The sequence below is a fragment of the Eucyclogobius newberryi genome, unplaced genomic scaffold (assembly GCF_026437365.1).
Source record: "Eucyclogobius newberryi isolate DKJ021-1_F unplaced genomic scaffold, fEucNew1.0.hap1 SCAF_12, whole genome shotgun sequence".
Lineage (NCBI taxonomy): Eukaryota > Metazoa > Chordata > Actinopteri > Gobiiformes > Gobiidae > Eucyclogobius > Eucyclogobius newberryi.
In genome coordinates, this window is record NW_027315746.1 from 38,752,656 (window position 1) to 38,772,652 (window position 19,997).

Consider the following 19,997-nt stretch of genomic DNA (forward strand, 5'->3'; position numbering starts at 1 on the left):
TGTCTTGAAACATTGACTCTTACATTTGAGCAGGGTTTTCTTTAGGTTGAAAGAGTCAAGTTGACAAGAAAAGCTTGTCTGTTCCTCCTGGAAAAGCACGAGTCCCATTCCCCATCTGGAGCTGGTGAAACATGGATATAAAAGCAGTCTCCACCCCAGAGCCCTTCGCTTACGGCCATACCACCCTGAACACGCCCGATCTCGTCTGATCTCGGAAGCTAAGCAGGGTTGGGCCTGGTTAGTACTTGGATGGGAGACAGCGCCTGGGAATACCAGGTGCTGTAAGCTTTTATCTTCTTTTGTAAAGCCTTCAACAGACAAAGAAACAAAGAAACACAGTATGTGTGCATATTTTGAAACTAAAGTGGAACCAAAAACACAGTCAATTTGACTTTAAAATCACACATTTTTGTACAAACTGCCATTTAGAATATGGACAGCAGAGGGAGCTGTCCTGCTACTTTTGTACATTTAGAGTCTTTTATGACCAAAAAATATATTCTGAAACTTGTAAAAAAGGATGTAAAAATACCAGGTGCTGAAAGCAATTTTCAACGCAATTGACCTGTTTAATAAAAAATAAAAAAAGAGTATTTATGCCCCAAGAAACCCCTGAGAAACATTGTTGTCCTGCTACTTTTGTACATTTTGAGCGAGTATTTTATGCCCCAAAAATATTTTGAAGCTTGTAAAAAGTATGTAAAAAATACCAGGTGCTGAAAGCATTTTTTAAACAATTGAGTGTAAAATAAAGATAAAAATATAGAGTATTTTAAGCAAAAAAATCAAAACAAAACTTTACTGTCTTGCTACTTTTGTACATTTGAGAGTATTTTAGGCCAAAAAATATATATATATATTTTGAAGCCTGTTAAAAGTATGTAAAAATGTTCAGCACAATTTACCTGTTTTATAAAAAAAAAAAAAAAAGTATTAATGCAAAAAAAAAAAAAAAATTGTTGTCCTGCTACTTTTGTACATTTGAGAGAATATTTTATGCCCCCAAAAATATTTTGAAGCTTGTAAAAAAATATGTAAAAAATATCAGGTGCGGAAAGCATTTTTTGAAACAATTGAGTGTAAATTAAAGATAAAAAGAGTATTTTAAGCAAAAACTAAGCAAAACATTGCTGTCCTGCTACTTTTGTACATTTTGAGAGTAATTTATGCAAAAATACCAGGCGCCATCAGCATTTTTTGAAATGATTTACAAAACTAAAAACTTATTTTGACTAAACAGGTGGTGCCTATATGGTATTTTCTATGTATTTCATGGAAACAGAGTATTTTATGCCAAAACACATAGGAATAATAGAATAATATTCAGGCTAAAAGCAGGGAAATGGCCAAATGATAAAGAAAGCCCAAAAGGTGTCTTGAAACATTGACTCTTACATTTGAGCAGGGTTTTCTTTAGGTTGAAAGAGTCAAGTTGACAAGAAAAGCTTGTCTGTTCCTCCTGGAAAAGCACGAGTCCCATTCCCCATCTGGAGCTGGTGAAACATGGATATAAAAGCAGTCTCCACCCCAGAGCCCTTCGCTTACGGCCATACCACCCTGAACACGCCCGATCTCGTCTGATCTCGGAAGCTAAGCAGGGTCGGGCCTGGTTAGTACTTGGATGGGAGCCCGCCTGGGAATACCAGGTGCTGTAAGCTTTTATCTTCTTTTGTAAAGCCTTCAACAGACAAAGAAACAAAGAAACACAGTATGTGTGCATATTTTGAAACTAAAGTGGAACCAAAAACACAGTCAATTTGACTTTAAAATCACACATTTTTGTACAAACTGCCATTTAGAATATGGACAGCAGAGGGAGCTGTCCTGCTACTTTTGTACATTTAGAGTCTTTTATGACCAAAAAATATATTCTGAAACTTGTAAAAAAGGATGTAAAAATACCAGGTGCTGAAAGCAATTTTCAACGCAATTGACCTGTTTAATAAAAAATAAAAAAAAGAGTATTTATGCCCCAAGAAACCCCTGAGAAACATTGTTGTCCTGCTACTTTTGTACATTTTGAGCGAGTATTTTATGCCCCAAAAATATTTTGAAGCTTGTAAAAAGTATGTAAAAAATACCAGGTGCTGAAAGCATTTTTTAAACAATTGAGTGTAAAATAAAGATAAAAATATAGAGTATTTTAAGCAAAAAAATCAAAACAAAACTTTACTGTCTTGCTACTTTTGTACATTTGAGAGTATTTTAGGCCAAAAAATATATATATATATATATTTTGAAGCCTGTTAAAAGTATGTAAAAATGTTCAGCACAATTTACCTGTTTTATAAAAAAAAAAAAAAAAGAGTATTAATGCAAAAAAAAAAAAAACATTGTTGTCCTGCTACTTTTGTACATTTGAGAGAATATTTTATGCCCCCAAAAATATTTTGAAGCTTGTAAAAAAATATGTAAAAATATCAGGTGCGGAAAGCATTTTTTGAAACAATTGAGTGTAAATTAAAGATAAAAAGAGTATTTTAAGCAAAAACTAAGCAAAACATTGCTGTCCTGCTACTTTTGTACATTTTGAGAGTAATTTATGCAAAAATACCAGGCGCCATCAGCATTTTTTGAAATGATTTACAAAACTAAAAACTTATTTTGACTAAACAGGTGGTGCCTATATGGTATTTTCTATGTATTTCATGGAAACAGAGTATTTTATGCCAAAACACATAGGAATAATAGAATAATATTCAGGCTAAAAGCAGGGAAATGGCCAAATGATAAAGAAAGCCCAAAAGGTGTCTTGAAACATTGACTCTTACATTTGAGCAGGGTTTTCTTTAGGTTGAAAGAGTCAAGTTGACAAGAAAAGCTTGTCTGTTCCTCCTGGAAAAGCACGAGTCCCATTCCCCATCTGGAGCTGGTGAAACATGGATATAAAAGCAGTCTCCACCCCAGAGCCCTTCGCTTACGGCCATACCACCCTGAACACGCCCGATCTCGTCTGATCTCGGAAGCTAAGCAGGGTCGGGCCTGGTTAGTACTTGGATGGGAGACAGCGCCTGGGAATACCAGGTGCCGTAAGCTTTTATCTTCTTTTGTAAAGCCTTCAACAGACAAAGAAACAAAGAAACACAGTATGTGTGCATATTTTGAAACTAAAGTGGAACCAAAAACACAGTCAATTTGACTTTAAAATCACACATTTTTGTACAAACTGCCATTTAGAATATGGACAGCAGAGGGAGCTGTCCTGCTACTTTTGTACATTTAGAGTCTTTTATGACCAAAAAATATATTCTGAAACTTGTAAAAAAGGATGTAAAAATACCAGGTGCTGAAAGCAATTTTCAACGCAATTGACCTGTTTAATAAAAAATAAAAAAAGAGTATTTATGCCCCAAGAAACCCCTGAGAAACATTGTTGTCCTGCTACTTTTGTACATTTTGAGCGAGTATTTTATGCCCCAAAAATATTTTGAAGCTTGTAAAAAGTATGTAAAAAATACCAGGTGCTGAAAGCATTTTTTAAACAATTGAGTGTAAAATAAAGATAAAAATATAGAGTATTTTAAGCAAAAAAATCAAAACAAAACTTTACTGTCTTGCTACTTTTGTACATTTGAGAGTATTTTAGGCCAAAAAATATATATATATATATATATTTTGAAGCCTGTTAAAAGTATGTAAAAATGTTCAGCACAATTTACCTGTTTTATATAAAAAAAAAAAAAGAGTATTAATGCAAAAAAAAAAAAAAAATTGTTGTCCTGCTACTTTTGTACATTTGAGAGAATATTTTATGCCCCCAAAAATATTTTGAAGCTTGTAAAAAAATATGTAAAAAATATCAGGTGCGGAAAGCATTTTTTGAAACAATTGAGTGTAAATTAAAGATAAAAAAGAGTATTTTAAGCAAAAACTAAGCAAAACATTGCTGTCCTGCTACTTTTGTACATTTTGAGAGTAATTTATGCAAAAATACCAGGCGCCATCAGCATTTTTTGAAATGATTTACAAAACTAAAAACTTATTTTGACTAAACAGGTGGTGCCTATATGGTATTTTCTATGTATTTCATGGAAACAGAGTATTTTATGCCAAAACACATAGGAATAATAGAATAATATTCAGGCTAAAAGCAGGGAAATGGCCAAATGATAAAGAAAGCCCAAAAGGTGTCTTGAAACATTGACTCTTACATTTGAGCAGGGTTTTCTTTAGGTTGAAAGAGTCAAGTTGACAAGAAAAGCTTGTCTGTTCCTCCTGGAAAAGCACGAGTCCCATTCCCCATCTGGAGCTGGTGAAACATGGATATAAAAGCAGTCTCCACCCCAGAGCCCTTCGCTTACGGCCATACCACCCTGAACACGCCCGATCTCGTCTGATCTCGGAAGCTAAGCAGGGTCGGGCCTGGTTAGTACTTGGATGGGAGACCGCCTGGGAATACCAGGTGCTGTAAGCTTTTATCTTCTTTTGTAAAGCCTTCAACAGACAAAGAAACAAAGAAACACAGTATGTGTGCATATTTTGAAACTAAAGTGGAACCAAAAACACAGTCAATTTGACTTTAAAATCACACATTTTTGTACAAACTGCCATTTAGAATATGGACAGCAGAGGGAGCTGTCCTGCTACTTTTGTACATTTAGAGTCTTTTATGACCAAAAAATATATTCTGAAACTTGTAAAAAAGGATGTAAAAATACCAGGTGCTGAAAGCAATTTTCAACGCAATTGACCTGTTTAATAAAAAATAAAAAAAGAGTATTTATGCCCCAAGAAACCCCTGAGAAACATTGTTGTCCTGCTACTTTTGTACATTTTGAGCGAGTATTTTATGCCCCAAAAATATTTTGAAGCTTGTAAAAAGTATGTAAAAAATACCAGGTGCTGAAAGCATTTTTTAAACAATTGAGTGTAAAATAAAGATAAAAATATAGAGTATTTTAAGCAAAAAAATCAAAACAAAACTTTACTGTCTTGCTACTTTTGTACATTTGAGAGTATTTTAGGCCAAAAAATATATATATATATTTTGAAGCCTGTTAAAAGTATGTAAAAATGTTCAGCACAATTTACCTGTTTTATAAAAAAAAAAAAAAAAGAGTATTAATGCAAAAAAAAAAAAAACATTGTTGTCCTGCTACTTTTGTACATTTGAGAGAATATTTTATGCCCCCAAAAATATTTTGAAGCTTGTAAAAAAATATGTAAAAATATCAGGTGCGGAAAGCATTTTTTGAAACAATTGAGTGTAAATTAAAGATAAAAAGAGTATTTTAAGCAAAAACTAAGCAAAACATTGCTGTCCTGCTACTTTTGTACATTTTGAGAGTAATTTATGCAAAAATACCAGGCGCCATCAGCATTTTTTGAAATGATTTACAAAACTAAAAACTTATTTTGACTAAACAGGTGGTGCCTATATGGTATTTTCTATGTATTTCATGGAAACAGAGTATTTTATGCCAAAACACATAGGAATAATAGAATAATATTCAGGCTAAAAGCAGGGAAATGGCCAAATGATAAAGAAAGCCCAAAAGGTGTCTTGAAACATTGACTCTTACATTTGAGCAGGGTTTTCTTTAGGTTGAAAGAGTCAAGTTGACAAGAAAAGCTTGTCTGTTCCTCCTGGAAAAGCACGAGTCCCATTCCCCATCTGGAGCTGGTGAAACATGGATATAAAAGCAGTCTCCACCCCAGAGCCCTTCGCTTACGGCCATACCACCCTGAACACGCCCGATCTCGTCTGATCTCGGAAGCTAAGCAGGGTTGGGCCTGGTTAGTACTTGGATGGGAGACAGCGCCTGGGAATACCAGGTGCTGTAAGCTTTTATCTTCTTTTGTAAAGCCTTCAACAGACAAAGAAACAAAGAAACACAGTATGTGTGCATATTTTGAAACTAAAGTGGAACCAAAAACACAGTCAATTTGACTTTAAAATCACACATTTTTGTACAAACTGCCATTTAGAATATGGACAGCAGAGGGAGCTGTCCTGCTACTTTTGTACATTTAGAGTCTTTTATGACCAAAAAATATATTCTGAAACTTGTAAAAAAGGATGTAAAAATACCAGGTGCTGAAAGCAATTTTCAACGCAATTGACCTGTTTAATAAAAAATAAAAAAAGAGTATTTATGCCCCAAGAAACCCCTGAGAAACATTGTTGTCCTGCTACTTTTGTACATTTTGAGCGAGTATTTTATGCCCCAAAAATATTTTGAAGCTTGTAAAAAGTATGTAAAAAATACCAGGTGCTGAAAGCATTTTTTAAACAATTGAGTGTAAAATAAAGATAAAAATATAGAGTATTTTAAGCAAAAAAATCAAAACAAAACTTTACTGTCTTGCTACTTTTGTACATTTGAGAGTATTTTAGGCCAAAAAATATATATATATATTTTGAAGCCTGTTAAAAGTATGTAAAAATGTTCAGCACAATTTACCTGTTTTATAAAAAAAAAAAAAAAAGTATTAATGCAAAAAAAAAAAAAAAATTGTTGTCCTGCTACTTTTGTACATTTGAGAGAATATTTTATGCCCCCAAAAATATTTTGAAGCTTGTAAAAAAATATGTAAAAAATATCAGGTGCGGAAAGCATTTTTTGAAACAATTGAGTGTAAATTAAAGATAAAAAGAGTATTTTAAGCAAAAACTAAGCAAAACATTGCTGTCCTGCTACTTTTGTACATTTTGAGAGTAATTTATGCAAAAATACCAGGCGCCATCAGCATTTTTTGAAATGATTTACAAAACTAAAAACTTATTTTGACTAAACAGGTGGTGCCTATATGGTATTTTCTATGTATTTCATGGAAACAGAGTATTTTATGCCAAAACACATAGGAATAATAGAATAATATTCAGGCTAAAAGCAGGGAAATGGCCAAATGATAAAGAAAGCCCAAAAGGTGTCTTGAAACATTGACTCTTACATTTGAGCAGGGTTTTCTTTAGGTTGAAAGAGTCAAGTTGACAAGAAAAGCTTGTCTGTTCCTCCTGGAAAAGCACGAGTCCCATTCCCCATCTGGAGCTGGTGAAACATGGATATAAAAGCAGTCTCCACCCCAGAGCCCTTCGCTTACGGCCATACCACCCTGAACACGCCCGATCTCGTCTGATCTCCGTAGCTAAGCAGGGTCGGGCCTGGTTAGTACTTGGATGGGAGACCGCCTGGGAATACCAGGTGCTGTAAGCTTTTATCTTCTTTTGTAAAGCCTTCAACAGACAAAGAAACAAAGAAACACAGTATGTGTGCATATTTTGAAACTAAAGTGGAACCAAAAACACAGTCAATTTGACTTTAAAATCACACATTTTTGTACAAACTGCCATTTAGAATATGGACAGCAGAGGGAGCTGTCCTGCTACTTTTGTACATTTAGAGTCTTTTATGACCAAAAAATATATTCTGAAACTTGTAAAAAAGGATGTAAAAATACCAGGTGCTGAAAGCAATTTTCAACGCAATTGACCTGTTTAATAAAAAATAAAAAAAAGAGTATTTATGCCCCAAGAAACCCCTGAGAAACATTGTTGTCCTGCTACTTTTGTACATTTTGAGCGAGTATTTTATGCCCCAAAAATATTTTGAAGCTTGTAAAAAGTATGTAAAAAATACCAGGTGCTGAAAGCATTTTTTAAACAATTGAGTGTAAAATAAAGATAAAAATATAGAGTATTTTAAGCAAAAAAATCAAAACAAAACTTTACTGTCTTGCTACTTTTGTACATTTGAGAGTATTTTAGGCCAAAAAATATATATATATATATATTTTGAAGCCTGTTAAAAGTATGTAAAAATGTTCAGCACAATTTACCTGTTTTATAAAAAAAAAAAAAAAAGAGTATTAATGCAAAAAAAAAAAAAACATTGTTGTCCTGCTACTTTTGTACATTTGAGAGAATATTTTATGCCCCCAAAAATATTTTGAAGCTTGTAAAAAAATATGTAAAAATATCAGGTGCGGAAAGCATTTTTTGAAACAATTGAGTGTAAATTAAAGATAAAAAGAGTATTTTAAGCAAAAACTAAGCAAAACATTGCTGTCCTGCTACTTTTGTACATTTTGAGAGTAATTTATGCAAAAATACCAGGCGCCATCAGCATTTTTTGAAATGATTTACAAAACTAAAAACTTATTTTGACTAAACAGGTGGTGCCTATATGGTATTTTCTATGTATTTCATGGAAACAGAGTATTTTATGCCAAAACACATAGGAATAATAGAATAATATTCAGGCTAAAAGCAGGGAAATGGCCAAATGATAAAGAAAGCCCAAAAGGTGTCTTGAAACATTGACTCTTACATTTGAGCAGGGTTTTCTTTAGGTTGAAAGAGTCAAGTTGACAAGAAAAGCTTGTCTGTTCCTCCTGGAAAAGCACGAGTCCCATTCCCCATCTGGAGCTGGTGAAACATGGATATAAAAGCAGTCTCCACCCCAGAGCCCTTCGCTTACGGCCATACCACCCTGAACACGCCCGATCTCGTCTGATCTCGGAAGCTAAGCAGGGTCGGGCCTGGTTAGTACTTGGATGGGAGACAGCGCCTGGGAATACCAGGTGCTGTAAGCTTTTATCTTCTTTTGTAAAGCCTTCAACAGACAAAGAAACAAAGAAACACAGTATGTGTGCATATTTTGAAACTAAAGTGGAACCAAAAACACAGTCAATTTGACTTTAAAATCACACATTTTTGTACAAACTGCCATTTAGAATATGGACAGCAGAGGGAGCTGTCCTGCTACTTTTGTACATTTAGAGTCTTTTATGACCAAAAAATATATTCTGAAACTTGTAAAAAAGGATGTAAAAATACCAGGTGCTGAAAGCAATTTTCAACGCATTGACCTGTTTAATAAAAAATAAAAAAAGAGTATTTATGCCCCAAGAAACCCCTGAGAAACATTGTTGTCCTGCTACTTTTGTACATTTTGAGCGAGTATTTTATGCCCCAAAAATATTTTGAAGCTTGTAAAAAGTATGTAAAAAATACCAGGTGCTGAAAGCATTTTTTAAACAATTGAGTGTAAAATAAAGATAAAAATATAGAGTATTTTAAGCAAAAAAATCAAAACAAAACTTTACTGTCTTGCTACTTTTGTACATTTGAGAGTATTTTAGGCCAAAAAATATATATATATATATATTTGAAGCCTGTTAAAAGTATGTAAAAATGTTCAGCACAATTTACCTGTTTTATATAAAAAAAAAAAAAAGAGTATTAATGCAAAAAAAAAAAAAAACATTGTTGTCCTGCTACTTTTGTACATTTGAGAGAATATTTTATGCCCCCAAAAATATTTTGAAGCTTGTAAAAAAATATGTAAAAAATATCAGGTGCGGAAAGCATTTTTTGAAACAATTGAGTGTAAATTAAAGATAAAAAAGAGTATTTTAAGCAAAAACTAAGCAAAACATTGCTGTCCTGCTACTTTTGTACATTTTGAGAGTAATTTATGCAAAAATACCAGGCGCCATCAGCATTTTTTGAAATGATTTACAAAACTAAAAACTTATTTTGACTAAACAGGTGGTGCCTATATGGTATTTTCTATGTATTTCATGGAAACAGAGTATTTTATGCCAAAACACATAGGAATAATAGAATAATATTCAGGCTAAAAGCAGGGAAATGGCCAAATGATAAAGAAAGCCCAAAAGGTGTCTTGAAACATTGACTCTTACATTTGAGCAGGGTTTTCTTTAGGTTGAAAGAGTCAAGTTGACAAGAAAAGCTTGTCTGTTCCTCCTGGAAAAGCACGAGTCCCATTCCCCATCTGGAGCTGGTGAAACATGGATATAAAAGCAGTCTCCACCCCAGAGCCCTTCGCTTACGGCCATACCACCCTGAACACGCCCGATCTCGTCTGATCTCGGAAGCTAAGCAGGGTCGGGCCTGGTTAGTACTTGGATGGGAGACAGCGCCTGGGAATACCAGGTGCTGTAAGCTTTTATCTTCTTTTGTAAAGCCTTCAACAGACAAAGAAACAAAGAAACACAGTATGTGTGCATATTTTGAAACTAAAGTGGAACCAAAAACACAGTCAATTTGACTTTAAAATCACACATTTTTGTACAAACTGCCATTTAGAATATGGACAGCAGAGGGAGCTGTCCTGCTACTTTTGTACATTTAGAGTCTTTTATGACCAAAAAATATATTCTGAAACTTGTAAAAAAGGATGTAAAAATACCAGGTGCTGAAAGCAATTTTCAACGCAATTGACCTGTTTAATAAAAAATAAAAAAAGAGTATTTATGCCCCAAGAAACCCCTGAGAAACATTGTTGTCCTGCTACTTTTGTACATTTTGAGCGAGTATTTTATGCCCCAAAAATATTTTGAAGCTTGTAAAAAGTATGTAAAAAATACCAGGTGCTGAAAGCATTTTTTAAACAATTGAGTGTAAAATAAAGATAAAAATATAGAGTATTTTAAGCAAAAAAATCAAAACAAAACTTTACTGTCTTGCTACTTTTGTACATTTGAGAGTATTTTAGGCCAAAAAATATATATATATATATTTTGAAGCCTGTTAAAAGTATGTAAAAATGTTCAGCACAATTTACCTGTTTTATAAAAAAAAAAAAAAAAGAGTATTAATGCAAAAAAAAAAAAAAAATTGTTGTCCTGCTACTTTTGTACATTTGAGAGAATATTTTATGCCCCCAAAAATATTTTGAAGCTTGTAAAAAAATATGTAAAAAATATCAGGTGCGGAAAGCATTTTTTGAAACAATTGAGTGTAAATTAAAGATAAAAAAGAGTATTTTAAGCAAAAACTAAGCAAAACATTGCTGTCCTGCTACTTTTGTACATTTTGAGAGTAATTTATGCAAAAATACCAGGCGCCATCAGCATTTTTTGAAATGATTTACAAAACTAAAAACTTATTTTGACTAAACAGGTGGTGCCTATATGGTATTTTCTATGTATTTCATGGAAACAGAGTATTTTATGCCAAAACACATAGGAATAATAGAATAATATTCAGGCTAAAAGCAGGGAAATGGCCAAATGATAAAGAAAGCCCAAAAGGTGTCTTGAAACATTGACTCTTACATTTGAGCAGGGTTTTCTTTAGGTTGAAAGAGTCAAGTTGACAAGAAAAGCTTGTCTGTTCCTCCTGGAAAAGCACGAGTCCCATTCCCCATCTGGAGCTGGTGAAACATGGATATAAAAGCAGTCTCCACCCCAGAGCCCTTCGCTTACGGCCATACCACCCTGAACACGCCCGATCTCGTCTGATCTCGGAAGCTAAGCAGGGTTGGGCCTGGTTAGTACTTGGATGGGAGACAGCGCCTGGGAATACCAGGTGCTGTAAGCTTTTATCTTCTTTTGTAAAGCCTTCAACAGACAAAGAAACAAAGAAACACAGTATGTGTGCATATTTTGAAACTAAAGTGGAACCAAAAACACAGTCAATTTGACTTTAAAATCACACATTTTTGTACAAACTGCCATTTAGAATATGGACAGCAGAGGGAGCTGTCCTGCTACTTTTGTACATTTAGAGTCTTTTATGACCAAAAAATATATTCTGAAACTTGTAAAAAAGGATGTAAAAATACCAGGTGCTGAAAGCAATTTTCAACGCAATTGACCTGTTTAATAAAAAATAAAAAAAGAGTATTTATGCCCCAAGAAACCCCTGAGAAACATTGTTGTCCTGCTACTTTTGTACATTTTGAGCGAGTATTTTATGCCCCAAAAATATTTTGAAGCTTGTAAAAAGTATGTAAAAAATACCAGGTGCTGAAAGCATTTTTTAAACAATTGAGTGTAAAATAAAGATAAAAATATAGAGTATTTTAAGCAAAAAAATCAAAACAAAACTTTACTGTCTTGCTACTTTTGTACATTTGAGAGTATTTTAGGCCAAAAAATATATATATATATTTTGAAGCCTGTTAAAAGTATGTAAAAATGTTCAGCACAATTTACCTGTTTTATATATATAAAAAAAAAAAAAGAGTATTAATGCAAAAAAAAAAAAAAACATTGTTGTCCTGCTACTTTTGTACATTTGAGAGAATATTTTATGCCCCCAAAAATATTTTGAAGCTTGTAAAAAAATATGTAAAAATATCAGGTGCGGAAAGCATTTTTTGAAACAATTGAGTGTAAATTAAAGATAAAAAGAGTATTTTAAGCAAAAACTAAGCAAAACATTGCTGTCCTGCTACTTTTGTACATTTTGAGAGTAATTTATGCAAAAATACCAGGCGCCATCAGCATTTTTTGAAATGATTTACAAAACTAAAAACTTATTTTGACTAAACAGGTGGTGCCTATATGGTATTTTCTATGTATTTCATGGAAACAGAGTATTTTATGCCAAAACACATAGGAATAATAGAATAATATTCAGGCTAAAAGCAGGGAAATGGCCAAATGATAAAGAAAGCCCAAAAGGTGTCTTGAAACATTGACTCTTACATTTGAGCAGGGTTTTCTTTAGGTTGAAAGAGTCAAGTTGACAAGAAAAGCTTGTCTGTTCCTCCTGGAAAAGCACGAGTCCCATTCCCCATCTGGAGCTGGTGAAACATGGATATAAAAGCAGTCTCCACCCCAGAGCCCTTCGCTTACGGCCATACCACCCTGAACACGCCCGATCTCGTCTGATCTCAGAAGCTAAGCAGGGTCGGGCCTGGTTAGTACTTGGATGGGAGACCGCCTGGGAATACCAGGTGCTGTAAGCTTTTATCTTCTTTTGTAAAGCCTTCAACAGACAAAGAAACAAAGAAACACAGTATGTGTGCATATTTTGAAACTAAAGTGGAACCAAAAACACAGTCAATTTGACTTTAAAATCACACATTTTTGTACAAACTGCCATTTAGAATATGGACAGCAGAGGGAGCTGTCCTGCTACTTTTGTACATTTAGAGTCTTTTATGACCAAAAAATATATTCTGAAACTTGTAAAAAAGGATGTAAAAATACCAGGTGCTGAAAGCAATTTTCAACGCAATTGACCTGTTTAATAAAAAATAAAAAAAAGAGTATTTATGCCCCAAGAAACCCCTGAGAAACATTGTTGTCCTGCTACTTTTGTACATTTTGAGCGAGTATTTTATGCCCCAAAAATATTTTGAAGCTTGTAAAAAGTATGTAAAAAATACCAGGTGCTGAAAGCATTTTTTAAACAATTGAGTGTAAAATAAAGATAAAAATATAGAGTATTTTAAGCAAAAAAATCAAAACAAAACTTTACTGTCTTGCTACTTTTGTACATTTGAGAGTATTTTAGGCCAAAAAATATATATATATATTTTGAAGCCTGTTAAAAGTATGTAAAAATGTTCAGCACAATTTACCTGTTTTATAAAAAAAAAAAAAAAGAGTATTAATGCAAAAAAAAAAAAAAAATTGTTGTCCTGCTACTTTTGTACATTTGAGAGAATATTTTATGCCCCCAAAAATATTTTGAAGCTTGTAAAAAAATATGTAAAAATATCAGGTGCGGAAAGCATTTTTTGAAACAATTGAGTGTAAATTAAAGATAAAAAGAGTATTTTAAGCAAAAACTAAGCAAAACATTGCTGTCCTGCTACTTTTGTACATTTTGAGAGTAATTTATGCAAAAATACCAGGCGCCATCAGCATTTTTTGAAATGATTTACAAAACTAAAAACTTATTTTGACTAAACAGGTGGTGCCTATATGGTATTTTCTATGTATTTCATGGAAACAGAGTATTTTATGCCAAAACACATAGGAATAATAGAATAATATTCAGGCTAAAAGCAGGGAAATGGCCAAATGATAAAGAAAGCCCAAAAGGTGTCTTGAAACATTGACTCTTACATTTGAGCAGGGTTTTCTTTAGGTTGAAAGAGTCAAGTTGACAAGAAAAGCTTGTCTGTTCCTCCTGGAAAAGCACGAGTCCCATTCCCCATCTGGAGCTGGTGAAACATGGATATAAAAGCAGTCTCCACCCCAGAGCCCTTCGCTTACGGCCATACCACCCTGAACACGCCCGATCTCGTCTGATCTCGGAAGCTAAGCAGGGTCGGGCCTGGTTAGTACTTGGATGGGAGACCGCCTGGGAATACCAGGTGCTGTAAGCTTTTATCTTCTTTTGTAAAGCCTTCAACAGACAAAGAAACAAAGAAACACAGTATGTGTGCATATTTTGAAACTAAAGTGGAACCAAAAACACAGTCAATTTGACTTTAAAATCACACATTTTTGTACAAACTGCCATTTAGAATATGGACAGCAGAGGGAGCTGTCCTGCTACTTTTGTACATTTAGAGTCTTTTATGACCAAAAAATATATTCTGAAACTTGTAAAAAAGGATGTAAAAATACCAGGTGCTGAAAGCAATTTTCAACGCAATTGACCTGTTTAATAAAAAATAAAAAAAGAGTATTTATGCCCCAAGAAACCCCTGAGAAACATTGTTGTCCTGCTACTTTTGTACATTTTGAGCGAGTATTTTATGCCCCAAAAATATTTTGAAGCTTGTAAAAAGTATGTAAAAAATACCAGGTGCTGAAAGCATTTTTTAAACAATTGAGTGTAAAATAAAGATAAAAATATAGAGTATTTTAAGCAAAAAAATCAAAACAAAACTTTACTGTCTTGCTACTTTTGTACATTTGAGAGTATTTTAGGCCAAAAAATATATATATATATTTTGAAGCCTGTTAAAAGTATGTAAAAATGTTCAGCACAATTTACCTGTTTTATAAAAAAAAAAAAAAAAGAGTATTAATGCAAAAAAAAAAAAAACATTGTTGTCCTGCTACTTTTGTACATTTGAGAGAATATTTTATGCCCCCAAAAATATTTTGAAGCTTGTAAAAAAATATGTAAAAATATCAGGTGCGGAAAGCATTTTTTGAAACAATTGAGTGTAAATTAAAGATAAAAAGAGTATTTTAAGCAAAAACTAAGCAAAACATTGCTGTCCTGCTACTTTTGTACATTTTGAGAGTAATTTATGCAAAAATACCAGGCGCCATCAGCATTTTTTGAAATGATTTACAAAACTAAAAACTTATTTTGACTAAACAGGTGGTGCCTATATGGTATTTTCTATGTATTTCATGGAAACAGAGTATTTTATGCCAAAACACATAGGAATAATAGAATAATATTCAGGCTAAAAGCAGGGAAATGGCCAAATGATAAAGAAAGCCCAAAAGGTGTCTTGAAACATTGACTCTTACATTTGAGCAGGGTTTTCTTTAGGTTGAAAGAGTCAAGTTGACAAGAAAAGCTTGTCTGTTCCTCCTGGAAAAGCACGAGTCCCATTCCCCATCTGGAGCTGGTGAAACATGGATATAAAAGCAGTCTCCACCCCAGAGCCCTTCGCTTACGGCCATACCACCCTGAACACGCCCGATCTCGTCTGATCTTGGAAGCTAAGCAGGGTCGGGCCTGGTTAGTACTTGGATGGGAGACAGCGCCTGGGAATACCAGGTGCTGTAAGCTTTTATCTTCTTTTGTAAAGCCTTCAACAGACAAAGAAACAAAGAAACACAGTATGTGTGCATATTTTGAAACTAAAGTGGAACCAAAAACACAGTCAATTTGACTTTAAAATCACACATTTTTGTACAAACTGCCATTTAGAATATGGACAGCAGAGGGAGCTGTCCTGCTACTTTTGTACATTTAGAGTCTTTTATGACCAAAAAATATATTCTGAAACTTGTAAAAAAGGATGTAAAAATACCAGGTGCTGAAAGCAATTTTCAACGCAATTGACCTGTTTAATAAAAAATAAAAAAAGAGTATTTATGCCCCAAGAAACCCCTGAGAAACATTGTTGTCCTGCTACTTTTGTACATTTTGAGCGAGTATTTTATGCCCCAAAAATATTTTGAAGCTTGTAAAAAGTATGTAAAAAATACCAGGTGCTGAAAGCATTTTTTAAACAATTGAGTGTAAAATAAAGATAAAAATATAGAGTATTTTAAGCAAAAAAATCAAAACAAAACTTTACTGTCTTGCTACTTTTGTACATTTGAGAGTATTTTAGGCCAAAAAATATATATATATATATTTTGAAGCCTGTTAAAAGTATGTAAAAATGTTCAGCACAATTTACCTGTTTTATAAAAAAAAAAAAAAAGAGTATTAATGCAAAAAAAAAAAAAAAATTGTTGTCCTGCTACTTTTGTACATTTGAGAGAATATTTTATGCCCCCAAAAATATTTTGAAGCTTGTAAAAAAATATGTAAAAAATATCAGGTGCGGAAAGCATTTTTTGAAACAATTGAGTGTAAATTAAAGATAAAAAAGAGTATTTTAAGCAAAAACTAAGCAAAACATTGCTGTCCTGCTACTTTTGTACATTTTGAGAGTAATTTATGCAAAAATACCAGGCGCCATCAGCATTTTTTGAAATGATTTACAAAACTAAAAACTTATTTTGACTAAACAGGTGGTGCCTATATGGTATTTTCTATGTATTTCATGGAAACAGAGTATTTTATGCCAAAACACATAGGAATAATGGAATAATATTCAGGCTAAAAGCAGGGAAATGGCCAAATGATAAAGAAAGCCCAAAAGGTGTCTTGAAACATTGACTCTTACATTTGAGCAGGGTTTTCTTTAGGTTGAAAGAGTCAAGTTGACAAGAAAAGCTTGTCTGTTCCTCCTGGAAAAGCACGAGTCCCATTCCCCATCTGGAGCTGGTGAAACATGGATATAAAAGCAGTCTCCACCCCAGAGCCCTTCGCTTACGGCCATACCACCCTGAACACGCCCGATCTCGTCTGATCTCGGAAGCTAAGCAGGGTCGGGCCTGGTTAGTACTTGGATGGGAGACAGCGCCTGGGAATACCAGGTGCTATAAGCTTTTATCTTCTTTTGTAAAGCCTTCAACAGACAAAGAAACAAAGAAACACAGTATGTGTGCATATTTTGAAACTAAAGTGGAACCAAAAACACAGTCAATTTGACTTTAAAATCACACATTTTTGTACAAACTGCCATTTAGAATATGGACAGCAGAGGGAGCTGTCCTGCTACTTTTGTACATTTAGAGTCTTTTATGACCAAAAAATATATTCTGAAACTTGTAAAAAAGGATGTAAAAATACCAGGTGCTGAAAGCAATTTTCAACGCAATTGACCTGTTTAATAAAAAATAAAAAAAGAGTATTTATGCCCCAAGAAACCCCTGAGAAACATTGTTGTCCTGCTACTTTTGTACATTTTGAGCGAGTATTTTATGCCCCAAAAATATTTTGAAGCTTGTAAAAAGTATGTAAAAAATACCAGGTGCTGAAAGCATTTTTTAAACAATTGAGTGTAAAATAAAGATAAAAATATAGAGTATTTTAAGCAAAAAAATCAAAACAAAACTTTACTGTCTTGCTACTTTTGTACATTTGAGAGTATTTTAGGCCAAAAAATATATATATATATTTTGAAGCCTGTTAAAAGTATGTAAAAATGTTCAGCACAATTTACCTGTTTTATAAAAAAAAAAAAAAAAGAGTATTAATGCAAAAAAAAAAAAAAAATTGTTGTCCTGCTACTTTTGTACATTTGAGAGAATATTTTATGCCCCCAAAAATATTTTGAAGCTTGTAAAAAAATATGTAAAAAATATCAGGTGCGGAAAGCATTTTTTGAAACAATTGAGTGTAAATTAAAGATAAAAAAGAGTATTTTAAGCAAAAACTAAGCAAAACATTGCTGTCCTGCTACTTTTGTACATTTTGAGAGTAATTTATGCAAAAATACCAGGCGCCATCAGCATTTTTTGAAATGATTTACAAAACTAAAAACTTATTTTGACTAAACAGGTGGTGCCTATATGGTATTTTCTATGTATTTCATGGAAACAGAGTATTTTATGCCAAAACACATAGGAATAATAGAATAATATTCAGGCTAAAAGCAGGGAAATGGCCAAATGATAAAGAAAGCCCAAAAGGTGTCTTGAAACATTGACTCTTACATTTGAGCAGGGTTTTCTTTAGGTTGAAAGAGTCAAGTTGACAAGAAAAGCTTGTCTGTTCCTCCTGGAAAAGCACGAGTCCCATTCCCCATCTGGAGCTGGTGAAACATGGATATAAAAGCAGTCTCCACCCCAGAGCCCTTCGCTTACGGCCATACCACCCTGAACACGCCCGATCTCGTCTGATCTCGGAAGCTAAGCAGGGTTGGGCCTGGTTAGTACTTGGATGGGAGACAGCGCCTGGGAATACCAGGTGCTGTAAGCTTTTATCTTCTTTTGTAAAGCCTTCAACAGACAAAGAAACAAAGAAACACAGTATGTGTGCATATTTTGAAACTAAAGTGGAACCAAAAACACAGTCAATTTGACTTTAAAATCACACATTTTTGTACAAACTGCCATTTAGAATATGGACAGCAGAGGGAGCTGTCCTGCTACTTTTGTACATTTAGAGTCTTTTATGACCAAAAAATATATTCTGAAACTTGTAAAAAAGGATGTAAAAATACCAGGTGCTGAAAGCAATTTTCAACGCAATTGACCTGTTTAATAAAAAATAAAAAAAGAGTATTTATGCCCCAAGAAACCCCTGAGAAACATTGTTGTCCTGCTACTTTTGTACATTTTGAGCGAGTATTTTATGCCCCAAAAATATTTTGAAGCTTGTAAAAAGTATGTAAAAAATACCAGGTGCTGAAAGCATTTTTTAAACAATTGAGTGTAAAATAAAGATAAAAATATAGAGTATTTTAAGCAAAAAAATCAAAACAAAACTTTACTGTCTTGCTACTTTTGTACATTTGAGAGTATTTTAGGCCAAAATATATATATATATATTTTGAAGCCTGTTAAAAGTATGTAAAAATGTTCAGCACAATTTACCTGTTTTATAAAAAAAAAAAAAAAGAGTATTAATGCAAAAAAAAAAAAAAAAATTGTTGTCCTGCTACTTTTGTACATTTGAGAGAATATTTTATGCCCCCAAAAATATTTTGAAGCTTGTAAAAAAATATGTAAAAAATATCAGGTGCGGAAAGCATTTTTTGAAACAATTGAGTGTAAATTAAAGATAAAAAAGAGTATTTTAAGCAAAAACTAAGCAAAACATTGCTGTCCTGCTACTTTTGTACATTTTGAGAGTAATTTATGCAAAAATACCAGGCGCCATCAGCATTTTTTGAAATGATTTACAAAACTAAAAACTTATTTTGACTAAACAGGTGGTGCCTATATGGTATTTTCTATGTATTTCATGGAAACAGAGTATTTTATGCCAAAACACATAGGAATAATAGAATAATATTCAGGCTAAAAGCAGGGAAATGGCCAAATGATAAAGAAAGCCCAAAAGGTGTCTTGAAACATTGACTCTTACATTTGAGCAGGGTTTTCTTTAGGTTGAAAGAGTCAAGTTGACAAGAAAAGCTTGTCTGTTCCTCCTGGAAAAGCACGAGTCCCATTCCCCATCTGGAGCTGGTGAAACATGGATATAAAAGCAGTCTCCACCCCAGAGCCCTTCGCTTACGGCCATACCACCCTGAACACGCCCGATCTCGTCTGATCTCGGAAGCTAAGCAGGGTCGGGCCTGGTTAGTACTTGGATGGGAGACCGCCTGGGAATACCAGGTGCTGTAAGCTTTTATCTTCTTTTGTAAAGCCTTCAACAGACAAAGAAACAAAGAAACACAGTATGTGTGCATATTTTGAAACTAAAGTGGAACCAAAAACACAGTCAATTTGACTTTAAAATCACACATTTTTGTACAAACTGCCATTTAGAATATGGACAGCAGAGGGAGCTGTCCTGCTACTTTTGTACATTTAGAGTCTTTTATGACCAAAAAATATATTCTGAAACTTGTAAAAAAGGATGTAAAAATACCAGGTGCTGAAAGCAATTTTCAACGCAATTGACCTGTTTAATAAAAAATAAAAAAAGAGTATTTATGCCCCAAGAAACCCCTGAGAAACATTGTTGTCCTGCTACTTTTGTACATTTTGAGCGAGTATTTTATGCCCCAAAAATATTTTGAAGCTTGTAAAAAGTATGTAAAAAATACCAGGTGCTGAAAGCATTTTTTAAACAATTGAGTGTAAAATAA

The 19,997-nt window shown here is 33.5% G+C and overlaps 15 non-coding genes across 15 annotated transcripts; all 15 read left to right on the plus strand.

The window, feature by feature from the left end:
* Window positions 1-167: 167 nt before the first annotated feature.
* Window positions 168-288, plus strand: LOC140356835 (5S ribosomal RNA). The gene has a single exon (XR_011926144.1). It is a non-coding gene; the product is annotated as a 5S ribosomal RNA (ribosomal RNA).
* Window positions 289-1,539: 1,251 nt separating this feature from the next.
* LOC140356803 (5S ribosomal RNA) lies at window positions 1,540-1,658 on the plus strand. The gene has a single exon (XR_011926112.1). It is a non-coding gene; the product is annotated as a 5S ribosomal RNA (ribosomal RNA).
* Window positions 1,659-2,915: 1,257 nt separating this feature from the next.
* LOC140356846 (5S ribosomal RNA) lies at window positions 2,916-3,036 on the plus strand. The gene has a single exon (XR_011926155.1). It is a non-coding gene; the product is annotated as a 5S ribosomal RNA (ribosomal RNA).
* Window positions 3,037-4,295: 1,259 nt separating this feature from the next.
* LOC140356992 (5S ribosomal RNA) lies at window positions 4,296-4,414 on the plus strand. Its single transcript, XR_011926290.1, has one exon. It is a non-coding gene; the product is annotated as a 5S ribosomal RNA (ribosomal RNA).
* Window positions 4,415-5,666: 1,252 nt separating this feature from the next.
* On the plus strand, window positions 5,667-5,787 carry LOC140356836 (5S ribosomal RNA). The gene has a single exon (XR_011926145.1). It is a non-coding gene; the product is annotated as a 5S ribosomal RNA (ribosomal RNA).
* A 1,251-nt stretch (window positions 5,788-7,038) lies between these two features.
* LOC140356824 (5S ribosomal RNA) lies at window positions 7,039-7,157 on the plus strand. Its single transcript, XR_011926133.1, has one exon. It is a non-coding gene; the product is annotated as a 5S ribosomal RNA (ribosomal RNA).
* Window positions 7,158-8,414: 1,257 nt separating this feature from the next.
* Window positions 8,415-8,535, plus strand: LOC140356885 (5S ribosomal RNA). The gene has a single exon (XR_011926192.1). It is a non-coding gene; the product is annotated as a 5S ribosomal RNA (ribosomal RNA).
* Window positions 8,536-9,792: 1,257 nt separating this feature from the next.
* LOC140356886 (5S ribosomal RNA) lies at window positions 9,793-9,913 on the plus strand. The gene has a single exon (XR_011926193.1). It is a non-coding gene; the product is annotated as a 5S ribosomal RNA (ribosomal RNA).
* Window positions 9,914-11,169: 1,256 nt separating this feature from the next.
* Window positions 11,170-11,290, plus strand: LOC140356837 (5S ribosomal RNA). Its single transcript, XR_011926146.1, has one exon. It is a non-coding gene; the product is annotated as a 5S ribosomal RNA (ribosomal RNA).
* A 1,256-nt stretch (window positions 11,291-12,546) lies between these two features.
* LOC140356816 (5S ribosomal RNA) lies at window positions 12,547-12,665 on the plus strand. The gene has a single exon (XR_011926125.1). It is a non-coding gene; the product is annotated as a 5S ribosomal RNA (ribosomal RNA).
* Window positions 12,666-13,917: 1,252 nt separating this feature from the next.
* Window positions 13,918-14,036, plus strand: LOC140356993 (5S ribosomal RNA). The gene has a single exon (XR_011926291.1). It is a non-coding gene; the product is annotated as a 5S ribosomal RNA (ribosomal RNA).
* Window positions 14,037-15,288: 1,252 nt separating this feature from the next.
* Window positions 15,289-15,409, plus strand: LOC140356924 (5S ribosomal RNA). Its single transcript, XR_011926230.1, has one exon. It is a non-coding gene; the product is annotated as a 5S ribosomal RNA (ribosomal RNA).
* Window positions 15,410-16,664: 1,255 nt separating this feature from the next.
* Window positions 16,665-16,785, plus strand: LOC140356934 (5S ribosomal RNA). Its single transcript, XR_011926238.1, has one exon. It is a non-coding gene; the product is annotated as a 5S ribosomal RNA (ribosomal RNA).
* A 1,254-nt stretch (window positions 16,786-18,039) lies between these two features.
* LOC140356838 (5S ribosomal RNA) lies at window positions 18,040-18,160 on the plus strand. Its single transcript, XR_011926147.1, has one exon. It is a non-coding gene; the product is annotated as a 5S ribosomal RNA (ribosomal RNA).
* Window positions 18,161-19,414: 1,254 nt separating this feature from the next.
* On the plus strand, window positions 19,415-19,533 carry LOC140356995 (5S ribosomal RNA). Its single transcript, XR_011926293.1, has one exon. It is a non-coding gene; the product is annotated as a 5S ribosomal RNA (ribosomal RNA).
* Window positions 19,534-19,997: the final 464 nt, after the last annotated feature.